General features: G+C 42.3%; 1 protein-coding gene across 6 annotated transcripts in view; it reads right to left on the reverse strand.

Moving 5' to 3' along the window:
- The window catches only part of ERC2 (ELKS/RAB6-interacting/CAST family member 2), a 670,240-nt gene extending 662,165 nt beyond the window's left edge, over window positions 1-8,075 (reverse strand). For all 6 annotated transcript variants that reach the window (XM_075833908.1, XM_075833906.1, XM_075833904.1 and 3 more), the window contains exon 1: window positions 7,919-8,075. The gene's annotated coding sequence lies outside the window, so the exon portion shown is untranslated. The remainder of the gene's footprint in view (window positions 1-7,918) is intronic.
- Window positions 8,076-8,545: the final 470 nt, after the last annotated feature.

Below are 8,545 nucleotides of genomic sequence, written 5' to 3' on the forward strand. Positions count from 1 at the left end.
ATAGCTCCCAATGTAATTGGTCAGGTGAATAAAGAAATACGTTATATGGCAGTTAACAAACGGGGCAGGACAAGCTCTGTTGGTTCCCAAGGCAGGGGTTTCTGAATTCGCACCCTATCTGTGCCTGAAGATGGACGAAATAGTCTCCTGTTACACTGAAGGGAAGCGCTCATCATTATCTATCTATCTATCTATCTATCTTATCTCACTATCAGCAGTTGGGATGCAGCATCCAATTGGCTGTACAAAGAATTTTAAAAGGTAGAGTGCTGATTCAACTTTTAAAGTCCATGACTTGTGCCCACCTTCCTAAATGGCACCCAAGGCAGCCACCTACTCTGCCTACCTCATGTGCCATGTTTATACCCAACAACAATTAGACTTCTAAGTGTTCAGAACACTAAACTAAAACCATTGGTGCTGATCACCCAGTATGGCCAATGTTATCTAATCTGGCTACCACCGAATCAATTGCAGCAGAAATTTTGTGAACTATGACCAGAGTAACTATAGGTCTTGGGTCATGACAGTATGGAATGCTGACCTCAATAAGGCATACTTTTGTGTAAAATGTATAGATTAATATACCATTATTAAATTAACATATTGGTAGTCACAGAGGAGTTCCATGGCCAAGTGTTTCTATACTGGTCTTAGAGATCCAAGGTTAATTCGGATATTCTTTTCAACAGGGTGTATATATTTTTTCTTGGAATACACATGCTCATTTTATTAGGCAAAGTCTCAGTATCTTATTTCCTAGTTTCCCCTCTTCCGCACACCTATCTCGAGAAGCTTTCCTTTGGTTTACATGAGGGTCTTCTATAGCTCCTACATTTTTGCTTTTCCACACTTCATCATGCCCCTTGCCAGTGTCTGTCCAGTCTCGATCAACCCTGCTGAATTTTTGTAGCACCTTGAGGGTATGTTCACATGCTAAACAAAAAGCGGCTGTAAAATACGGAGCTGTTTTCAAGGGAAAACAGCCTGTGATTTTCAGCCGTTTTTTAAGCAAACTTTTTTGATGCGTTTTTTGCGGCCATTTTTTAAGCTGTTTTTTTATTGACACACTGAAAAACTGCTCCAAAAACAGCCCAAGAAGTGGCCGCGTAAAAAAAAATGCTCCTTCGGAACGAAGTGCCGTTTTTCCCATTGAAATCAATGGGCAGATATTTGGAGGCGTTCAGCTTCTGTTTTTTCAGCAGTTTTTCGGGGCGTTTACGACCCGACAAACGGCTGAAAATAAGCTGTGTGAACATACCCTTACACATTTGTTTCATAGTGTGTACCCTCAGGCTCTGCTCACATAGACATCAGGAGCCTCCGTTAGACGTTCCGTCACTTTTGACAGCAAGAATAGTGCAGCATGCACTATTATTGCCACTAACAGAAACCCCAATGGAACCCACAACAGTCCTCATTATAGGTCAATGGGCTCCTCGGTCGCCATTTGGATCCATCGTACAATGGATCCGACATGGTTTCCATCTCTCTAAACATTTCGAACATAGTCAAAAACACTGGAGGTAGTTTGATAAAACTAGCACAAATTTACAGCAACCAACAAGGCTACTACTTTTGGCTGTTTTTTCTCCATGGGCAACATCACTGTTTTTGTTTGTTCTAGTTCTTTTTTTTTTTTTTTTACATAAAAAATCTCACCCATTGTGTTTTAAAGAGCAATGTCATTTGAAGAGGTTGCCCACCGTCACCTTTCCCAGATACAGGTCCTTTGTGAATAGCTGTTATCACCACAGGAATCGCTGGGAAAGCGCCAATTTTTGTTGTAGGGAAAGTAAAGCATTACATTGTGCCCATATAAATCAATGTGTACTGCAACAGCAGTCTTCCCGAGCAATATACATTCCCTGCTCTGGCTTGAAAATGTGTATTATTATTCCCTGCATTCATAGGGACATTTTCTATGAATAGTGTCATAGGAATAACACTTTAGAGTGCATGGTTTCCATACGTCCTCATGGCTGGCCTACATGTATGGCAATATTTTGCAGCAAAGAATTATGGTACGTCCATAATAAATTTGACACAATGCCCGGCCACACCCATTTTATGCACCACTTTCTAAAACTGTTACAGCAGTCGCATGTTACTCGCAGCATTTGTTTTAGTTCATATTACACTATTTTTATGGGATTTTCTTTTGATAAATATTTCCTATTGTAATGTACGTGTATATGGAGGGGGTTATACAAATCAGACAACGCCTTTAAACAATGCATCTACCATATTTCTCCAAGAAGAATCATCATGCACAAAACAAGTAATATCATCCGGCTATTTTTATGTTCATTTATCCTCTTTTCATGTATATAGCTACATAGTATCTGACAGGTTATGGTATTCATTTTAGATTTTTTTAGTTGCATCAATGACACATGGTAGAATGCTTTTATATTGCAATGTATATACTGTACGGCACAATCATCCCCTCCTCGAAGAACAGCGTTGAATACGGCCACCCATAAGAGAGTCTACGTATAGTCACATCTCACCCCATGTTATTTAAATGTCCACGTGATTTCTTGCAAGGCTGGGAGATAAGTGTTTCTGATTAGGAGGAAATATTCTCTGCATTATGGAACTGGAGAATGAGTCAGGAAAGAGCTGACGTGACCCTTATAAATGTAATTTCTTTAATTCGCTACATTGTGTCTGTGGGAAGTGACAGAGAATTCTGCATAAAAAAAAAACACCCATCTTAATGCTGCAGAACCCCTTGAGGGCACGGCCGCCATCATCACTAATGGTCGATAGCTAGTCACTGACACTATTGTTGGCAGGAGGTTCTGAAGCAGTTTAGGTCATCAAATGACCAATTATTTGTAGGAAAATTTAGCAGATGACAATTTCCCAATGAACTAAAATTATTCTCACTGTGAAAACTAAGTACGATTGTGAATGCAAACCAAATAATACCAACCCCTAAATCGCTGCATCTAAATGGCCTAAATTAATGGCTTCTATTTACTAGAAATGACTTTATATTTACTATATATTACTGTGATCGTGGTCGAAATTAATGTTATACTAAATACTGAAAATTTGTAGTTATTGCCGGGTGTAAATTCAAGCCTTCTTTAGCATAGGAATGACTGGACTCCTAAAGTCAGACTGATCAACATTTTAAGGCTGGGTTCACAAGTCATTATCAAAATGAGTGGTTTTTTTTGCAAACCGCGACAAAACTGCACCATTTTGCTACAATTCTGCAAAAATTTGCAGCAAAAACTACATTTCTATCACGACATGGACCATAGCTTAAAAGAGTTGGTCTCATGAAGCCAGTCCAGCATTAGGGCGGGTTCACACATAGCGGAATTTCACTTAAATTCCGCTGCGGACACTCCGCAGCGTTAATCCGCAGCGGAGCCGTTTCTCCATTGACTTTCACTTTAATTTAGCAGTGTTCGTTTACACGATGCGTACAATTCCGCTGCGGAGCATAGGCTGCGGAGCGGAATTTGGTGTCCGCAGCATGCTCTGTCTGTTGCGGAGCAGTGGCGGACTGGTTGCGGACTCATGGCGGAATTTCTCCATTGACTTCAATGGAGAGTCAAAATTCCGCAATGAAGTCCGCAGATCTTATGTGTGCTGCGGAGCGTATTGTTTTTACTACCATGACATTTCTTCATTCTGGCTGGACCTATGTATTTCTAGGTCTACAGCCAGACTGAGGAAGTCAATGGGGCTCCCGTAATGACGGGAGCGTTGCTAGGAGACGTCTGTAAATAGTCACTGTCCAGGGTGCTGAAAGAGTTACGCGATCGGCAGTAACTGTTTCTGCACCCGGGACAGTGACTACCGATCTCAATATACATGTATCTGTAAAAAAAAATATAAGTTCATACTTACCGAGAACTCCCTGCGTCTGTCTACAGTCCGGCCTCCCAGGATGACGTTTCAGTGTAAGTGACGGCTGCAGCCAATCACAGGCCAAGCACAGGCTGCAGCGGTCACATGGACTGGAGCGTCATCCAGGGAGGTCGGGCCGGATGCCGAAAGAGGGACGCGTCACCAAGACAACGGGCGGTAAGTATGAATTTCTTTGACTTTCACTAGGGAAAGTGCTGTCCCTTCTCTCTATCCTGCACTGATAGGGAGAAGAGAAGCACTTTTCCTGCAGTCCGCAGCGGCCAGTCCGCATCAATTTTCTGCACATTTTGTGCAGATCCGCTGCAGAATCTGCAACGCAGATTCTGTGCGGCATTGATGCGGACAGTTGCGGAGGAATTCCGCCATGTGTGGTCATGCCCTTAAACTGATTCACACACGTCCAGCTTTGAAAACCTGAAATGTAAGGGTATGTTCACACGGCTTATTTTCGCCCGTTTTTCAAGCCATAAACGGCCGAAAAATCGGCAGCAGAACGCAGCCAAACATCTGCCCATTTATTTCAATGGGAGAAACGGGTTCTGTTCCGATGGACCGCTTTTTTACGCGGCCGTTTTTAAAAACGGCCGCGTAAAAAGACGCCCGCGAAAAAGTGCATGTCACTTCTTAAGCCGTTTTTGGAGCCGTTTTTCATTGACTCTATAGAGAAACAGCTCCAAAAAAAGTCTTTAAAAAAAATTTGCGAAAAACGCGAGTGGCTAAAAAAGCGGCTGAAAATCAGGAGCTATTTTCCCTTGAAAACAGCTCCGTATTTTGAGACGTTTTTTATTTTCTGTGTGCACATACCCTTAAACTTACAAGGCGGAAATTCAAATGAATCAATACTCTTACTCTTAGGCCTTATTCACACGAACGTGTCCGTTTTTGGCACGTAAAAATCGCAGCGTTTTTCTTGCGTTGCAGTTCCGTGTGGCATCTGTGTACAGTGCGAGTCTGCGTTTTTATGCGCGTATGTCATCCGTATGTCATGCGTTTTTTACGTCAGCCAAATAAACTGAAGGAGGTGTTTTTCTTTTTCTCATCATTTCTTTAGCAACTGTTGCGTGAATCACGGACAGCACACGGATGTGCGTCCGTGTGCTGTCCGTGATTTTCATGCACCCATTGACTTCAATGGGTGTGTGATGCGAAAAAAACGCACAAGTATAGGACATGCAGTGCAGTGAGTTTCACGCAGCGGACACACGCTGCGTGAAAAACACAATGTCTGAATGGCCCCATTGAATTGCATAGGTCCGTGTGACGTCCATTTTTTTAACGCACGTAACACGGACGTGAAATACGCTCGTGTGAATAAGGCCTGAGGCTCTGTTCACACGTGGTGAATTTGATAGGGATTCTGTGCCGAAATCCGATCACAATCCATGTATGTGAATGAGGTTTCCGCAACCCCATTAACGGAAATTTTATTTTATTTATTTTATTTTTGTCCGCACAACAGAAAAAAAAAATATTTCGGACAGAAAAACCGAGGATTAGCCCCATTGAACGGCAATAGGGCTAATCCGCAATCGAATCTGCTGCAAACCTGCAGTACATCCGTGGGGTAGCCATGCCAAAAATGCCTTGGATTTCTGCCGTGACTCATTTAGTAATTACGTGTGTTGGATTTGAAATATGCAAATGGTTCACCTTATGGCCTTACGGTTCACCTTTATACAACTTTTGACATGTCATAGAGACGTGTTAGGGATGTTACAGATGTCAATTAGCTGTGTCCTCGGCAATCTCTGGAAAAGAGGCCTAACCCTAAATGCAGCCTACAAACAGTAGAAAAACCAGAAGTTCCAAACTCCTTGAGTACAAACTACAGTAAAGGTCTAAAAGGGGTGGACACTAATTTCTTTTTTTTTTAGCCATATTAATAACTAGATCCTGATCAGTTGCCTCAATCGGGGAGCAGAGAATCTTATGCTGCGACAGATATTTGTGATGTAAGCCCCGCCCTGGCTCCACCCCTTATTATCCTGGTCACACCTCCAAAACCAAACTTCATTCTGATCGCAATTGAAATGTCTCAAAGTTTTCCTGAGCTAATGACACCAATGACTTCCCTGCATTGCTCTAAATGACGGGGCTCACAGCACAATGTTCCCACATAGAAGCTACACAGTGGTGCCACCTTGCTGACATATCACACTGCAGTGCCCATTTAGTACTGTAGGCCTAATAGTAGTGCCAGAACGGTAATAACATCTACAGGCATTGGTTAATACCACTGCAAAGAATTAATCATAAAGCTGAGGCAAACATATAGCAGTGACCATACAATAATTACACAGCAGTGCCCACAGAGTAGTTACTACTACAGCAGTGCCTGTACAAATGCACCAGACACAGTGCCCCTAAAATACAACACATTTGCCTCCTCCCTGGTCCTGCATTGCTGTCTACTAACAGGTTAACTTACATTTTAGCAGTAAATCAGCAGCCACTTCTCGTTCCATTCTCTATGGTTAGAGATCAGCACTGGCAAATTCTGTTGAGCAAAAGCAATCTATGGTTGCGCTCTTCTATCAGGGCAGATGTATGACGTTCTGGAACAGGGCACTAAATCCTCGACACTTGTTTGTCATGGGGTGGGGGAGTCGGGAACCACACAAAAAAGGCCTGCAAGCTGCATGTACCCCTCGAGTCACACGATAGCCACCCTATAGTCCTCAGATCAGTGGTGTGCAACCTGTGGCCCTCCAACTCTTATGAAACTACAACACTTAGAATGCCCTGGGAAACGTCGGCTATCACAGCATGCTGGGAGTTGTAGTGCCGCAACTGCTTCAGGTTGCACACCACAGCCTCGGACCATTATGAAAAAATTGAAATGCCCTCAATTCTGCATATATGTAGGGATCAAGGTTTCATGATGTTACACATTAAAATTCCCTATTTTAAAATTAGGCTATAACTACCATACAAACTGCAGGACCAGCAACCACAGCCTGGTGAACCTACAAAAGATCATGAGATGGTAATAGAAAGGGAAAGTACTAAAAACTGTAAATCTGCTCGACGAAAACCTCTCTATAGGACACAATACACTGCAAATACAGTATAAGATATATTACATTATGACATATATATATATATATAGTAAAGAAAATTCCATATACTCAATACGTGGGCATGAAACCATGTGAGAGGCGAATCACTCAGGCATGTACCCTATACTAACATGTGACATTACCCCAGTACCAAAGCAAAAGCAGGTAAACCAGGGTACCATAAAATATTTAAAAAAAAAATCTCTTTAACAAATCTACTAAAAGATCTTACACATATAAAATAGAAAAGCAAAAACAGCAACCAAATAGCACACAAGAAGAAAACTGGAGACAGACAGAAAGACAGAAATATAAATGAGCAGTGGCAGCACCAAGGGAGTAATAAAAGCCAGAGCAAGAGACATAAAAGATAGGGGAAATATTTAGTAACTTTATCAAGACACTGATACAATGTATCTCTATTTGTAAACACAATGTATCCAATGCTGTGTATGTATACTGTGTATATAGAGGTGCAGGGAATATATAATTATGTCAGGTTGCATATACCGGTGGCTGAGATCCAGTCATGCATAGTACACATGGAAGACAAGTATATAAGGAATAAGGCTGATCAATATTATACGAATTTATTATGGCATATGATTTGTATATACAAGATTTATACAGAGTATATACACTGAGCATGCAATATATCAATATTATACACATACATAGGGGATATATATATACATACACACAGCACAGGGAAACCCCATACAAGTGTATCATGTAAATCAGAGGTGTGTACATGCGGATAGGGAAGGATTTAAATGCCTGATGTGACTGTCCATGATTTGTGTAGCATTCATGCAAGGGGAGAATGACAATCAGATGTTGCACTGATACTGTGCACTTGCTCCAGTACATTGTCAGCCTCCTGGTGCTGAGTCTGTATTATTATAAGAATATTATAGGGAGGATGAGGACGACCCTTGCTGCACACACACAGACGCCCAGCTCACCTCTCCCAGGATGAGATCCCAGCCTCTGTCTTGTAATGAGCTTCCCCCGGATCATGTCTAAGGGGAGCGATGTGAGAGGGGAGGAGGTCAGCGCTTGTACCCTTGTCTTCTTCACACCGTCTCCCCCAGCCGGGAGCCGATAGCCCCCATGACTCAACACTCCCAGCATGCTCCGGGCCCGATTACACCAGCCCGCCGCTAGGGGGCAGCAAGGAGACGGGAGCGCGCAGCGCGGGCTCTCCCCTCATGTCACTATATATGAGATATTTAATAAAAATGACAGAGATGTGAGAGATGGCGGGACAACACACCATGATAAATAGATAGAGATGATACATAAAGAGTCATTTACCATTTAGATATATAGATTTTTAATGGCTGCAAACAGTAATAGAACCACCAGTCTAGAACATAATGGAGAGTCAATGGTGTTTTCAATTTTTACTGTGCCTGAGGTGAAAATGAAACCCCTAAATGTAGATGAGATAGTGCAGGGATGGAGTGTAAGGCCGGGTTCCCACTTTGCGTAAACGCTGCAGAATTTTCACAACGGAATTTTGTGCAGAAATTCCGTAACATTTACAGTAGAAGCAAAGTGAATGAGATTTGGCAAATCCCATGCCCACC

The sequence above is a fragment of the Rhinoderma darwinii genome, chromosome 7, assembly GCF_050947455.1.
Source record: "Rhinoderma darwinii isolate aRhiDar2 chromosome 7, aRhiDar2.hap1, whole genome shotgun sequence".
Taxonomy (NCBI): Eukaryota; Metazoa; Chordata; class Amphibia; order Anura; family Rhinodermatidae; genus Rhinoderma; species Rhinoderma darwinii.